Below are 17,105 nucleotides of genomic sequence, written 5' to 3'. Positions count from 1 at the left end.
ATCCTCAGTCCACATACTCATCCAGCATTTTCCTGCTGTGATCCACGTTTCACAGGTCCCACCCCGCCATCTTCTTCCTTAACATCGGGAGACACTTGTCTGTTTCAGGGTCAGCCAGTCGACCTCTGATGACGTACCCCCAGGCCTTCCCTCCTCCAATGTCTGCTGTATGGAAGCTGATGCCTCCTGGGATGTGATGTGCATATCCTATGGGGCACCAATCTGCAGCATGTCGTTCTTGCCTACGCAAGAATGGGTGACTGGAACGTAAATTAAAAAAAGATGAGATTTCCATATTATAGAGGGGGAGAGGGTTTAAAGGGGAGCAAAAGTTATTCTGCAGGTGAAGGTCCGCTTTAAGAAACTTTGAGGGCTTATTCTCACTGTTGCAGTTTAACACACATGTTGCAATGCGCTGAAGCACATGTCCAACTTCCCCATACAAAAAATATAGTGTCTGTACCCATCTCAGTGCTGCAGTGCATTTTGAAAAACATGACATGTCAATTTTTTTGTCTTTTAGTCTCTGATAGGGGCCCCAAAGAAGCCAATGGCAGCACATGAAAATGCATACAAGTTGCATTGGCAACAATGAATAATGAGACTTGGTGAATGGCTGTTAACCCTATTCACTCCAAATTCTAAATTCTAAACCCCATTAAAAATAAAAGTGTGAAAATGCAGAAAGGAAATGCATGACAACACACATGCCAAAGGCTACAAAAGAAAACGCACCTTCGCACATGCATAGTTCTAAATGGGCTCTAAAGAGAATGTATTGGCTTTGTTATAGGCCAAGTTAAATGTGATCAGTTGAATGCAAATAACACAGTAATGTTTTCTATGTATCTTTTGTAAATATATAGGTACATGAGGGCAGTCAGATTTGCTCAACACGTTCTCAGGTTCTGCTTTTTGCTTTCAAGTACCATACAGTGGTTTTGCTTTACTGCTCCTTCTCTCAATGCAAGTCTATGGGCCTGCTGACCCATTAAAAAGAATGTACTCCTCCCCAATGGGACTCATAATTGGACTGATTTACTAAAGGGGTTCACTTTAATTATCTAATCATGTGCAGTTGAAATAAATAGGAATTTGCTTTTCACATGACTGTATAATTGAAGTGACTATTTACACAATTTGTGCTAAGATTCTCTACTCCTTTAGTACATTATCCTCATTTCATTATGTCAACAGTTGTTAAGCAGGGGGACTGAGTGATTGCAGTGAAATACAGAACTGTCTAGTGGCTAATTCACAAATCTCTACATTTATTTAGAAGAAAAAAAAGAAACAAATGAAAGTATTGGCATGTAAATTATAAACATCACATCTAAAAATTACATTGAGGTCTTGTTCATACTTACAAAAGAGTTTGCCACCCCTCTGATAAGTGACCCATGATGGAGATGATACTGCCACTTAAATATCTGTTTTTTTTCCCGATCCTAGGGGGAGATTTTGCATTGCTATATTGCACAACAACTATGTTCCAAGTGGTTGTCACATGGTTACGACGGGGGTCGCATTGACTTCAATGTGCACGTTTGGCAAGCATAACTGCCTGGCAAAACATGACATGCCAGGTTAAATTTGGTGCACCGCAACATGCGCGGTCCTCAGGAGCCGCCAGGTTATTTTTTGTAGGTAGGCAGTCAGAGCCAGTAAAAATGTGGATCAGCTGCCTGTGAGTACCCAGCCTTTGGACAACACTGCAGTTGTAACCTTTACATACATGCGCAATGATAATACATTCTGGGGAATTTATCAAAACTGGAGCAGACACAATCTGGAGAAGTTGTCCATAGTAACCAATCAGCTTCTTTCTTCAGTTTGCCCAGTTAAGATTTAAAAAGAAAAGATTAGAAGCTGATTGGTTGCCGATTCTCTCTACTCAGTTTTGAAAACTTTCCCTCATTGTACTCTCCCTTTAAATATGCTGTAAATGGGGTGAGAATGTCAGCATGACATTGAAGAGAGTATCATGCAATGGCATAATTATATACCATACATTATAAAAATACAGATCTTATTTAGTGAAGAGCCACAAAAGACAAAATCTATGGGCTGTCCTGTCTGAAGTACTAGCATGCATCTGTTTTCATGCATTGGCATCATCACGCATCAATTCATTTAAAGAAAGCATGTCCCTAATAAATTGATTTTGGGTGTGTAGCTGTAGTAAGTAGCTACAATAACATGTTACCACAGAGTCGGTTTATGTCCAGTTCCATTCCATAAATGTAAATTGGGTGTGATGGTTACCAGTTTGAATAATTATCCACAGTATTCGGGTACAGAGCGGTAACACGAGCCTCTGACTCATTGTAACATTCTGTTATGGTGTCAGAATTTCTAATACGAGGTGCCAAATCTGTCAAGATATATTTGCTGACTACTTGGCAACTGCAGTATGTATGGAAGAGGAAAAACGGGATTTATCATTTTTTTCTTAGTGTTCCAGAACACTGATCGTATAGTATCACAATAAAATAGGTGCTTTTCAATACCTCAATCAAAACCATGGTAATGGAAAGCAAATAAACTTTCATTTATTGTAACACAACACTAAATAATAAATGTTCTTACTCCATACCAAAGCATTTATGTTGTCAGTGTATTGTATGCAAAGGGTTTTATGTTTACCTTCATGTTACACCAACTAATCCTAGCCGAGAACTCTGATGCTGCATGTGACTTGCCCTGTTCCGGACAAAACTCTGCTTTCTATAAATAACTGATCAGTATTGACCCTGTATTGACCAGCCAGTCATACTCACATCTATCTATATAGTATATTCTACAGTCCTGCACAATCTGGATTGGACACCAAGGGGTCTATTCATGGGGGGAAACAAAATAATCACAAAGCTATTCATCCGGCATAAACAGGATGTACAATCATTTTGTGGGCATTAACCAGTTGTTGTAAGAATGGGGCAAAAATCTATTGTTTTTCAAGCTACTTTCTCTTCTGATCAACTGATCTTTAAATATTATGGGCAGTAGTGAATCATATTATGTCCACTAGATGGAGCTGAGGATCATAGGAACTAAAACAAGAAGGGATGCAATGTAACAATTCTAGAAAACGCTGGAGGAAATTAGCAATCCTGTCTACAGGAGACACTGTAGAATGGAGTGATCAATGTCATCTGCCTCCATTAAACAGTCATTACCGTGATCTTCACTCCGCATTTATCATTCTCTTTAACAGACTGATTTGCCCGGAAGGAGATTGTGTTTGCATCTGAAACGCGTCGGCTGCTTGATCAACACAATTATTACACTTTTTTAGGGCCTCCAACGTTTTGGTCTGGAGCTCTTCTGTTTTCTGTTCTTGAGTTGCTCCTAGTGCTTCCTTTAGAGACTGAGTCTTTGAGCTGCCTACCCATAAGCTACTAAGCTACCTACAAATCAAGTTGGCTCTATTATAAAAGGAAAGCAATAGATACCTCCCAACCCAATTTTCTCACAATTTGACCTTCATTTAGATAGGGCTATCCATGCACAGCAAAAAGGCATGGTATGTGGATCGTGGTGCACTGCAGTGTGGGTCCATCAGCACCGAGTGTGCTTGCTTGCTGGGGTACCATTTTAAAAACACGGCATTGCAGTGCCGAACGAACACTTGAACACTTGCTTTACTGTGCGTTATGACAACACTTAGATATGCAGCTTAGTAACGTGTAACTTATTATAGAAGTATGCTCCTAAAGTTACAAGGATATTTAATTATAGGTGATAAATGACAGTAAAAGACATCTTGAGAAGAAGCATCTTATTACAGCTTCTTGTCTGAATGCTTATGCTGCTTACAAATATTTATTTGCATCCTTTTGCAGACCATATTCTTAGATCCCCTATGACATATGTAAACTGAATATTATGGATTTCTTTTTTCTCCTCTGTTCTGCTCATCTGTCATGTATAGGGTGCCCAGTGTCAATGCATGGTAAGCTCTGTAGGTACTGAACTTATCAATAGGGTGGGGTAGGAAGCAAAGTAAATGATTGGCTAATCACCCCTTTGTATTAGGTTATTTGGTTGGTTGGGGGAATTCTTGGCAGGCATAAGGAATGGTTGCTGGGCATCTCTTATTGTACCAATGTGAAAAATCTTTTACAGTTTTTTGTCTTACAAAGAATGTAAAGTGAACTTGTTTGCAAGAATCCATATTTTTTTTGTAGACTACAACTAATGGCTTATATATTCAAGGCAGATCAGGTTGTTAAATATTTGCATATCGTCTATTTACTATATTGCAGCGGAATGAAATGTTGTAGCTTGTTTTAGAAAATGTAAGAACTACTAGAGGATTTTGTGACTTAAAATGGCCACAAATACAAAACCCTGCAGGTGATGTTTTTTGCACAGTTGTATGTGTGTGGTGGCTGCCAATCCGATGAAATAATTAACTGCTCCCAAAAAATCCCAATACACAACAGATTTTGTTTTAGTAGATATGTATTACAAAACATAACAAATATACAGTAAAAAAGAGTTAAAGCTGAACTTGCAGTGTAGCCCCAGCCACCAGCTGACACCAGCACTGCAGCTCTGATTTATAGCACAAGCTGTACTCAGGGCCAGCGCTACCGCTAGGCAAACAAGGCAGCCACCCAGGGCACAGCCAGCTCGTCTTCCCCGAGACTCCACCAGATTGACCGCACACACTCAGACGGGCACAGTTTTGTGTGGCCACTTGGAAAAGCTGTGCTGCTGCGGCCGCACGGAACTGTACCCGTCTGAGCGGCCTCTCTCCTATGTAGCTCCAGAGCCTCAGAGAGATCACTCAGCCGCTGCATTGTGGATGGGCAGAGTGATCTCTCTGAAACTTCGGCACGATGAGGTATCTGCAGCGTCCTGTCAGTGGGAGGCGGGGCGTGTTGTGAGTCCCGGGCTGAGCAGGCTGTGGCGCTGTGTGAGGAGGTAAGTGTGCTCTCTCCTCCTCTTCCTTCGCCCTCCTGGGACATTCCGCACCCCTCCTGGGACATTTTGCACCTCTCCTGGGACATTCTGCACCCCTCCTGAGACCTTCCGCACCCCTCCTGAGACATTCTGCACCTCTCCTGAGACATTCCGAACCACTCCTGAGACATTCCGCACCCCTCCTGAGACATTCCGCACCCCACCCAAGACCTTCTGCACCCCTCCTGAGACATCAGGCCGGCACCCTGGAACAGAACGGCAGCACAAAGTATGTAGAAAATTCATATAGTATAATCCTGCATTGCTGTATACTGTATTGCTGTGATTTGTAGTTCTCAATAGCTGATGGTATTTTTCTGCATTGCTATATAATGTATTCCTGGGATTTATTGTCCTCTATAGCTGGTGGTATTGTTCTGCATTGCTTTGGCACAATGACACTGTTTGTGCCAAATTTATGTACCTGTTTGCAACAGATACATAAATCTGTTGCAAGCACCGACATGTTTTGTGTGTCAAACCAGTACATTGGGTCTTTTCCCCTGCTAAGTAGTGTCAGCTCAGCATATAAATGAAGATCACTCCATGTGTCACATGAGCATAAGGAACAAAAAGATCCAAAAAAGTTTTAGCTTACTTTTTTTTAATAAAGCTTCTGGTTTCCAAAACACAAGAAGCCCAATTTCAGCCAAAAATGTGGGAATAGCTAGAACCTCTGAAAACGTTGTAATCTCCTTTAGTAGATTTCTCTTCACTTCCTGTCTATTTGACAGGTGTCAGACAGACCAGGAAACGAATTACAATATTTCCAACAGATAGACAGTAATAATAATTTAAAAAAATATTTTAGTACAGTGGGCAAGGGTTAAAACTACGGGAGGACGCTAATTTGTGTCCTCCCGTTACCTTAAGGAGAACTATGGGGAAAAGACTTAACCCCATTAGTTCTCCTTTAAGATTTCACCTTCTGTCCTCTCTGAGGTTCTAATCCGTATCCACTCCATCTAAAAACCAATAAATAAAAAAAAGCTTTGGTTGGAGTGGCTGTAGATCCATCTACACACCAAGCAGCCATCTTTGGTTTCCTTTTATCTCAGTGGTATAATAATGATCCATTTCACACAAGACTGGTTGGGCAATTGTGTGCAGCCGTCGCTAGCTCCCTTTTCACACTTCCATGCTGTGGTGAAATGCATGCAATATGTGTATATTAAAATGTAAAAAAAAAAAAATGTATCTGTAGTTCTAGTGCACCACAACGCAACACATGGTAGTGCATTGCCATGTGCTGCATTACAAAAAAAGGGATCATGTGCAATTTGAAGCACGTTAGGTTGCTGGCAGCCCATTCATTTTGGATGCATTACAGAGAAGTAAATGGGTATTCACCAATCTCAGCATATTTGCCTGTATAGGGCAACTCTCATCTCATGTCTATGGGCGCTTTGCTTCAGCTGTTCTTGTCAAGACAGATCTATCTGCTGGCAAAAGCTGTTTAAATGAGAGAATGAGCTTTGAAGTGAGATAGTGTATTCTTGTCTGCGAGTCTTCAGGCTTATTGTGTACCAGACAATACCTTTTGCTGTATTCTTGTAACTGCTATGTTTGACATTATCTTAAATACATTGTTATTTTAATAGCTCCAAGGTACGTTGCATTTATTTTGGATGAATTTACTAAAGCATACTATGAATGTTTGGGATTTATTTTCAGTGCTTTATTAGATGTGTGCTTCCTGCAATTTGCCCTATATCTCACTGTGGGTACATGGACATTCTGTCCAGCATAGAATTTCGTTTTAGGTGACACAGTAAAGCTGGACATACACTGTGCACTTTTTTTAATGAGAAAGAAAAATGCTAAACAGCGTGGAAAGGGGAATCCCCCTGCCGGGCTATTGTATTCTGACAGCATCAGGTGTGTTGCTGTTAGAATACCCAAATTGTGACTGCACTTTACAAAATAAAGGGAGACAGTACAGCTAAAATACAATACAGGAGGGTTAGGAGGGCCCTGCTTGTGAAGTGTTACATTGAAGTCAGAGAATCTGGATGACAGTCAGGCAACTAGCATTTTTGAAGGATGTCCGCATTGTAAAATGTTTCCCTAGCAATAAGATGGTAGGATTAGAGGACTAGACATTTGAATATTCCATAGCTCTCTAGATTGTTACTTTGCCAGCTCATGATTCTACTTTTAATCTCATGCTTCTTTGAGATTTATCCTCTTGTTGACAATCACCTCATGTGTAACAGCGGCATACTGAAAAATTAAAGTAGGTCTAAACCCAGTCACTAAAAATCTCATCTCAAGCTTTAACACTGTAATGTCAATTCAAAAGTTGTTCTCAGTGTTTTTTGTTTTAAATATGCCATTACTTTTTTTTAAATGCAGTTTTCATTATAACAATCCCTGGTGACCCTGCAATGAAGGTTTTGGTTCAGGTAATTACTGTTAGGGAGTAACAACCGTCTCGCAGGTGTGATTTCTGCATTGTTACCCTGTCACATTGTCCCATATTTGAAATGTGACTTTGTAGTGCCAACACAGATGGCACAAACACAGTCCACTGCTGTTACAATCCAGGTACCTGTCTGGAACAATGGGTAGTGGATGGAGGAGGGGGATCAAGTAGACAGGAAGTGGCTTAAAAAGGCTGGAGGAGCTCTTCAGCACTGAGATACAGAAAAAAAAAAGTGAGAATATAGTGATGTAGACTAAATGTCATCCAGTTAGGGTTTATATCTACTTTAAAGCCCAACTCCAGGCCCCATGCTCCTGGATCCCTCACCACTCTTATACCCCAGGAGGCCCCCTAGCACGTGCTTTAGACCTTAATCACATGGACATGAACAGCTGTACAGTGGGCATGTCTGTGCAGAAACCTGTGCCCGGGAGGGACAGGCGCTGCGTGTAGCCACTTGTCTGTGTCCAAGGGCATGCATTCATACCTTCATATTCATTCGGGGCGGCGCTAGCCATGTGCAGCCAGGTCCTGTCATAGAGATGTACAGGCGGAGGCACGTGGCTAAACACAGCACCAGTCCCTCCAAGACACAGGTTTTTGCATGGATGTGCAAGCTGTATGGCTGTGTGCGTCTGTGTGAATAAGGCCCAATGCTTTATTTGTATAATACTTACCTGTTACAGAAATCTTCAGTCCGGTCACGTGGTGGGTCCTCTTCACTTCTTCTATAGCACTGAGCTAACCTTAATGATACAGAGATTTGCACCATTACACTGTGATTGCAGGACACTGTGGTGACCCACGCTCAGGTTAGTGGGTTTACGACACCCTACTTTTAGGACTGGGTCACACCAGCTGCATGCCAAAACAGTCCGTTTTAGTGTGTAGCTTGTGTCCGCTAGGTGGCAGTGGCTTGTGTTCTAACAATGCAAGGAACGGTTCACTTTAAAAATATATATTTAACAGCGTACTGTACACTTCATCCAGTGCACTTTGGGAACAAAAGCAGCATGTCTGTGTTTTCTGCGCTGCACACCACCACACCAGTGTTGTGGTGTGCATTGGGGGGTCATAGAAAAGAATTGCTTGCTGAGTGCCCTTCTGTGACTGGCATTGATCCAGTGCAGAAAAAGGCCAGTCACTGCAACCCGCGTGAGTGAGCCCTTACAGGATGACACTGGGCATCATTCAACCTGGAACACTGAGGATATCTATTCGCGGAAATAGTTTATTGCTGGGGACAGCACCAGAAAGGAAGGGAGCATTGCAGCCAGATGTGTTTGTTTGTTTTTTTTATAACACCTTCTAGGGAACTATTAAAGAAAAATAATTCTGCCCAAAGTTGGGCTTAAAGTAATAGCCAACAGTGGTTATATTTATTAGCATGAGTTAAAATACGCTTGTAGTTTGGGTCATGCTCTCAGCATTGGTTTGTTCCAAGTAATCCATCCTGTCTGCGTCCGAGTACAGACACTCACACGGATGTGCAGCTCGGGTGAGCGTACAACAGCCTCCTCCCATAGGAAGGACAGGCTGCTGCGTACAATTACACGCAGCACTTGTCCTTCCCGGGAATGGCCATATATGACCCTGCACGCTGCATGGATCTGTACAGCCTTACTCTACCCTGTGTGAATGAGGCCCAGAACTGTGTATACACTGGTAGATTTTCATACATTTGATTATGGAAATTAAAAGGAGTTTCCAGAATGAAAACCACATTCACTGTTTAGTTAATTCAAGAAAAAAAAAAATCCATCCTGCTCCTTCAATTTTGTTCCATAACTACGGTTGGAAATTGGTCAAATATCCATCTCCTATAAAGGCAGTTCACATAAATCTGTTCTAACTAAAAAGGAGTAATACGTTTACATTCATATTGCCATTACCAAATAACCTCCAATGCAAAAATCATTCAGTTTAGAATCTCGGACTCTGATGGCAAAAGCAACTCTTGCAATAGCCTTGAACATTCAAATTATTAATTAAAATAATTTTTGCAATCTAAAAGTATTCTGTGACAGATGCTGAAGAAACAGACAATTTAAAATAATTAGTGAACTGCAGGAAATGCAAGCAATGTTTTTGGTATGCAGCTTCTTTTTGTGTCTGTTTGTCTTTTTCGTGTTTCTGCCAGGGACTTACCTGCAGTAGGTTCATCCATCTGAGTACTTGGTAGTTTGTCAGTGTTGGGGTTCAGTCAGCAGGATTATTTTCCTTATTGGTAAAACCTCCTGATGGATCCCCTGTTTTCTCTGCAATAGCTTCCTCTCTACCACCTGTTACTGCTGTTTGTTCTCCACCTGCTGTTTTTGATTCAGCTAGCTTCTCTCTGTCTACCTCCCCTGGGTCCTCTTACACTCCAGATTCAATGCTGTGTGACCCAGCTTATGCACCAGCTTCACTCCTCTGCTCTCATGTGGGGTGTTCACCTGGAAGGGCATGGCCAAGCTCGCATTCTGGCCTCATTGTGCGTTCTGATTTCTTTGGATTTTTCCTTTGGCATCTCATTTCACATTGCTGTTGCTGTTGTTGTTTGTAGTATTTCTTATCTTCTGGATGCAACTCTTGTTATTCTTGTAATGGCCTTTTTTCTGGCTCAATTTGTCCTAATCTTGTCAGAAGTTCTATGTTCCTTGACCACAGTGTAACTCCTGACTTTCTTCTTGGTCCTGGCTATGTGTTTTTAATTCTGGTTACCTCGGGCAACTACCTCTGAGGTAAGTGTGACTATGCTTCTATCTCATCCTTTTCCATTATCTGTGTCATGCTGGTCCTGTCCTGTCTCTGGATTGCTGGCCCACCCATTGGCTGTAGCCTATTCTTGTGGATCTTGGCCACTCTGCCCAGGCTCTATAATCCACAGTAACCCCTGTACTGGAGCACACTTATGAAGTATTCCTGAACAGCGGCTGCAAAGGAAAAGAATGGTGCAGCATTGGTGATAGAGTCGGAGCTAGCGCCAATTCCTTTACTTTAGCCCTATAAAGGTTGTCTGCCATTTTACAATTAGGGTTCTTTAGGGTACATTGACATTGTGTACTCATGGTGCCACTCATTGTAAATGGCACCCTAACACATGTGGCTTTGAGCACGCACGCACGCAATGCCCAGTAACGCACTATTGTGTGTTGTGGTGTGCTGCTCAAATGAAAATTCAATGCAAGAGGGATTTTATTGTCTGTTGTGTTATATCAGGCAGCCCATACAAATAATGATGCCGCCCTAATGCACCACATTTTAACACGAGTGTGTTAAACGCACAATAACGGACAACCCTAGTATAAATGGCCCCTCAACCTACCAGACTTTGACTAGCAGTTCCCTGCTGCTAGTAAGAATTGCTGTAACCATTTCACTGTTCTGTTTTGTACCAACAAAAAAATATAGTTGCTATAGCACAGCTAAATAATTAGCATAAAGACTAAAAAGTCTTCATTTTTGGGTAAATGTTTTTTTTTTTTGGGTTCATTTTTATGTTACTGTATTATGTTGGCATTGCAAAATCATTAATCAATTTCTTTAAAGGATTCTGTATGAGCAAACAAGATAACATTTCACAGTAATTGCCTATGCAAAGCAATTAATATTGGTGCATTACAAGTTCCCTCTGCTTTATTTAAAAAAGGAAAGAAAAAGAAACTGTATTTTAAATATGAAGAGGAAATAAAGGATATACTGGCAATACAATCGACAATGTGCTGCTAGTGACCTTGCAAATGCTTTAACTAATTATTTTTCTATGTTCTGCAATGTACCTTATAATTTTTGCATGGCATCTCAGAATGCTGTAAGGTGTGGAATGTGCACATCTTATATTGCAACAATTAGTAATAATCAAAGTTCTCATGCTGTCCTGTTTGCTGCGAGGGCAAGGCACTGCAGCTGTTTTGGACTCAAGTGCACTTCTTCATCTGGATCTGCATCTCCAAGGTAACAACATGAAACAAATCAATAATAGTGAATGTTAGCTTCTAATTAGGTTGCTCTTAGTCTTAGGTTATTAGATGGAAAGACGAAATGACCAAGCCAACAATGTTTTTCTCATGCCTTCAAAAAGACGATATAGAAGAAACTAGAAAACTGCATCACACATACATTTAAAGAATTAAATCTTAGGTCTATCTTGATATTCTTGTAATTAGAGTTTACAAGAGTTTGTAAATTATATTAAAGTAGCTAATGTAACATTGTTATACATTAACTGCATTTGAAAACATTTTAATTAAAGTTTTCTCATATTTAAGTGCATGGAATAAGATCACAGTATAGGGCCTGCTCCCAACAAATATGCAGTTTGGAAAACAAAGATTTAATTAATTGTTTTCTTGACATATAAGATAAGCATTGCTTAATTCAAGTGAGAACCACCCAGGCCATTGCAAATACAATTTGCTTGCATGTTATATATACTGTAAGCTATTATATAGAAGATATTCTTGTCTTTATTTAATATACCGTCAACCCAAAGCAAAAACATAGAGGGGATAATTCAATAAAGGCTTAGTACCACTTATGCAACAGTATGAACCGTTAAAAGGTTCTGCCCCAAATAAAATAAAAAAGCTCTGTAGCCAGTTGCAGTAGCTTTACCAACACTGGCAACAGATTTAGGTAGTTCTTAATACTTTCACTTTAAGAATCTGTCGCTATGGCTTCCACAGATTCAAAAATAATTATCGACATACAGACATACAGATTGGAAAACTGGTGGTAATTGAGACCAACTCTGATCTTGCATACAGAGAGATGCCAGTGCTTAGAGTGGGGCATGTATGTCCTGGAAGCTGTCATGAATCTGACAACGTCCTGTTCAGTGGTTGCTAGAACACTGGGATGCCAGAATCCTAGCAACCAATTATGCATTCTTTTCCCCATTCAGCTGAAAACAAATTTGTAAACAAAGGGGTCTGACCATATTTTTGATTTTTAATGGTCAGCCAGCATCCCCCTTGTTTATTTTTAGTTGTCTTACGTTGAGTGGGTGGAGCTTGATGGGGAACCTTGAGAGCCGAGTTTCCCAGCAGGTCCGCTCTGCTGTTGCTTGAAAGCAGGCAGTGTGCGAGTGCCATAGCCAATAGCAGGCTGGCTATAGCACCCACCCAGCGCCTGCTGTCAATCAGCAGCAGAGAAGGGCTGATGGGGAACCCAGTTCTCTGAATTCCCCATCGGGCTTTACCCGCAGTCTGCATTACTGGTGATTAAAGGAGAACTATGGGGTTAAGGCTTTTCCCCATAGTTCTCCTTGGGGTAAAGGGAGGACACAAACTAGCGTCCTCCCGTCACCCTAGGCTCAGTATACCATGAGCCGTAGCTCGCGGTATACTGAGACGCCGCAGTATACCGCAAACTGCTGCTCGCGGTATACGAAGACGCCGCAGCTGAAGCGGATCCCGACAATCATGTCTGCATCCACCCAGCTGCATGACTGACAGCTGGCTCTGCTTATCTAGAGGCAGAGCCAGCTGTACCCGCCCCCTCCCCTGTCTGTTCCATCAGTCAGCGCTGGCAGATTGGAGCGGGGAGGGGGGAATCCAGCTCCTCCCCTGTCACGGCAGAGAGCCGTGACAGGATCGAGAGGTGAGCGAATGCCGGTATGTGTTCGCTCACCTTCCGATCTACTCAGCCGACCTGTGACAGTCTCATTGTCACAGGTCAGCTAGAACTATGAGGTGAACTTTAAGGATCCTGTTGGCTGTAGCTGACAGTTCCCTTACGAACCAGTGACACTCACTGTCAGTGATGTTGAGTGGGTGATGCTTGATGGAGAATTCAGAGAACTGAGTTCCCTATCAGATCTAATCTCCTGCAGATTGGCCTGCTATTGGCTTTGGTACCTGCCCACTGCCTTCTGTCAATCAACAGCAGAGGAGACCTGATGGGGAACTGAGTTCAAAGAATTTCCCATCAGACTCTGCCCACCCACAGTATAAATCTTCTACCACTACACCTGTAGGGAGCTCAGTAAAGCCGAGCCTGGGATTTTATCAGGCTCGGTGTTGCTAAGCTGCACTGAGGATGGAGTGTCCGGTATGTATTTATTAAGGGACTGAAAAGTATAATAATCTACTCTTTATTAGTCTTTTAGGTTTGTTTCTCACTGGAATTCATAAAGAGTGTCCATGACACACTTTAAAATTCTGTCCTGCCTTTGCACCACAAATAGCAGTGCTTGTGCCAAATTGATGTACCTGTTTGCAACAGGTACATGAATCTGGTGCAAGCACCAACATTAACAGGATTCTAAAGTGTACATTTTCTGGTAGTTTTTCTAATGAACTGTCATTTAAAAAAATCTCGTCAGAATATTTGATAATGCCATTAGAGATCTGACGAATGTTGCTATAAGCTTTCTTTGATTTTAACATTCAGTTTTGGAAATGAATGAAGCTTCCCTGAACAAAAACCACAATCACTGTTGGAATTTCATTCATTCGAGAAAAAAATTCCCTCCTGCTCATTCCTTTTTTTTCATCACTAGGGTCATAATTGATTGTCAATTTGACCTCATTAGCTATTAGGAAATAGAAATAGAAAAACAGAATTCTAGCTGTGCATGCCAAGCTTTACTTTTACCTCTGGGAAGCTAATTGCAAACTGTAACCTTCAATATACATGTATTATTGCAGTAGCTCACTACACAGTATACAGTATATATACAGCAAAAGAACACAACTTAGCTTGGGGTGATTCTTCTTCTGGCTGCTTTAAGATTGTGTTAGAGACTTGAACATGATTGTTTTGAATGGATCAAAATGGTAGGATAAAGTGTAGACCTTGGTGGATCTGACAGTTTGTAGAAATATTGATTTGTGTGAACATTTTCGTACAGCTTTTGTATACATACATGACAATGAATGTGTCATAATTTGATTTCCATTTTTAAAACTCTTTTTGCATTCAGAAGAAAATATGTAATGGGTTGTAATCAGGAAAACAATGTCTGCACTGCACTTTATTTGAAAAGGCAGTAAAAAAGAACTTAGAATTGAACTCCAAGCAAACAGATAACTATACTTTCACAGTACATGTTTACAGGCTGGAATACATTTAATATTTAAAGCCTAAATGAACTTTCAGTTTAAATTACCTAAACACATTCCAAGTGCACCTAACAATATTTACAGGGTAATTCCAGTTTCTCACCTGACTACGTTGATCAATGAGAAGTGCTTCTCGCTGAGGGGACCATGTTAAACAATAAGTGCTCGCTATTTGCGAAAGTTATTAAATATGCTCAGTTCCAAGCTGCAGTTTGGTGTAAGGACCGTACAACAGGTGCAGCAATTTAGTAGGCGGGGGGAATGGCAGGTCCCCTAAAAGTATGATCAGCTGGGGTGGGGGCACATGTGTGGGAGTAATTTATATTCTCACGTTTGGTGAGAAACTGGAATGACCCTTTATTACCTTATAGTTTGTTTTCTTTAGAAATTAGCCACAACCTGAATAGAGAAGCTTGATCCTTGCCAACATGCGGTAGAGAAGGACCCTTGCTGTCTGTGTGGAAGCAGTGGTTTCTCTGCAGAGGTCCAACACACCCCTGCTAAGTAAGAGCCAGAGCTCCCCAATCAGCAGTGTGCATGAACTTTGCTGATTTGAGAGCTCTAGCTCTGACTTAGCAGGGGGCATGTCAGACCTCTGAAAAAAAGACCACTTCTTCCACACAGAGATCAAGGGCCCTTCTCTATAGCATACCAGCAAAGGACATGCTTTTCTACTCAGTATGTGGCTGCTTTCTAAAGAAAATGAACTGTAAAACTTTGCAAACCATTTGTTTTTGTGACCCTAAACGGTATTTAGTGGATTTAAACTGACATTTCATTTGGGCTTTAGCTAAGCCTAGACTTGAGACAGTAGCTTTGACAAAAAAAAAATTTGCTCACCAAAGGGAAACTATACTCGCCTTCTCTTCAGTGATATTACATTCGCAAGCTTCCTCGCTGGCACCAACATCTTCTTACTGGCTGCTTGTGGGATTGGGATCTTAGACCACCTTGTTTGGCCAGGCTGGAATGACGTAACAAGTTACTTCCTCCTGACACTCGGCAGACGCTGGGATTGTACATTTACTGTTGGACATACCTACATGTTCTTCATTGCAAGAATATAATGTGAACTCCAACATTTAATTATAAATACATACAGCGACAATCTGTTTAAACAGACTTGCTGTTTGTTCTTAGAAATTCTCTTAAGAAAGAATAAATGATGTCCTAAAAACGTTTAGACTTGCAGTGGGAAACGAAACCTCTCTCTGACCCAGTCTAGCTTTGACATGTTCAAGAAGACACAAGCTAACCACCATACACAGTAGAGTACAATCCAATAGTAAACAAACTGGAGGGTTTAATGTTATTCTTTTTCTTAAATATTTCTAAAAGTAGAAACTTGAAAAACTTTAATGTCCTTTAGTTAACACAAAAATGCCCATATGGGCAAACCTACTATGCTCAGTGGTTATTTGAATCTAAAATCCAGACAGATATAAAATCCATAAATTTCACTAAGCTACTGTAGGCAGCCGAGTGAATGACCGACCTGAAGTGAAGTGAGCCGAACACCTTTCGGCTATTCACTTCAGGCTGGTACGGCTGATTTCAGCCGTATATCGGCTGAAATCAGCCGTACATTGGCTTGCTTCGCATGGCTTCGGGTCGGCCGAACATGCTCAGCATGTTCGGCTGACCCGAAGTGCAGAAGGAGTTCGACTCAGCCTATCCAACATCTGGATCGGCTGAGCCGAACCTCCGGCAGGCTACTCACTGCTGTTCGGCCTATTCTTATAGATGCTGAAGAGCAGTGAGGGAATTGCCTAATGCCGCCGAGCGGCATTCGGCTCGGCTGTTCTGCTCGGTCCCTCAGAGGGACCGAGCAGAACAGAAAAATAGTTTAAAAAGTTAAAAAAAGTAAATAGAAAACGATTGTGCGGAGCTAGCAGTTGAAACTCGAATAATTAGAATATCGTGCAAAAGTAATTGCAGTAAGTGCTGCAAAAGGGGCCCAAACCAAGTACTGAGTACATATGCATGCTTGTACTTTTCAGAGGTCCGATATTGTTCTATGTACAATCCTTGTTTTATTGATTGCATGTAATAATCTACTTTTTTGAGGTTGTGGATTTGGGGTTCTTGGGGTTTTCATGAGCTGTAAGCCATAATCATCACAATTATGACAAATCACGGCTTGAATTATCTTGCTTTGCATGTAATGAGTCTATCTCATATATTAGTTTCACCTTTTAAGTGGCTTAGTGAAATAAATGAACTTTGCACGATATTCTAATTATTCGAGTTTCACCTGTATGCGTTTGGCTCGACTGAGCCGCTCGGCCACGTTCGGGAGCTGTACAGGCTATAGTGAATAGCCCGTACAGCACCCCTGCGGTTCTACTGAACCGAAGGGGTCCTGGAGCCGAAGCTAGCCGAAGGATCGGCCGAAGCTACGGCTAGATCCTTCGGCAGCTTAGTGAATAGACCCCCTAGTGTCTCTCCCCTCTCCACTCCAACAGTCTAAGGTTCCTAAATCATCATGTTTTCTACACAGTGAGCACACCGAGGTACACACCATCGCTGCAGCGGAGGACAAAGGCTGGAGGTAGCGCTGTGACATCTGGCCGCCTCCAAGGTTCAGGTGTGTAAAACTTTGTTATTTTAGTCCTTAGATGAAAATGAGCAGTTAACCCATGCAAGCCCCACTGCAAGTGTTA

This window comes from Nanorana parkeri, unplaced genomic scaffold, assembly GCF_000935625.1.
Source record: "Nanorana parkeri isolate BGI_ZX_2015 unplaced genomic scaffold, ASM93562v1 scaffold873, whole genome shotgun sequence".
NCBI classification, from domain to species: Eukaryota; Metazoa; Chordata; class Amphibia; order Anura; family Dicroglossidae; genus Nanorana; species Nanorana parkeri.
Note: the sequence above shows the minus strand (reverse complement) of the source record.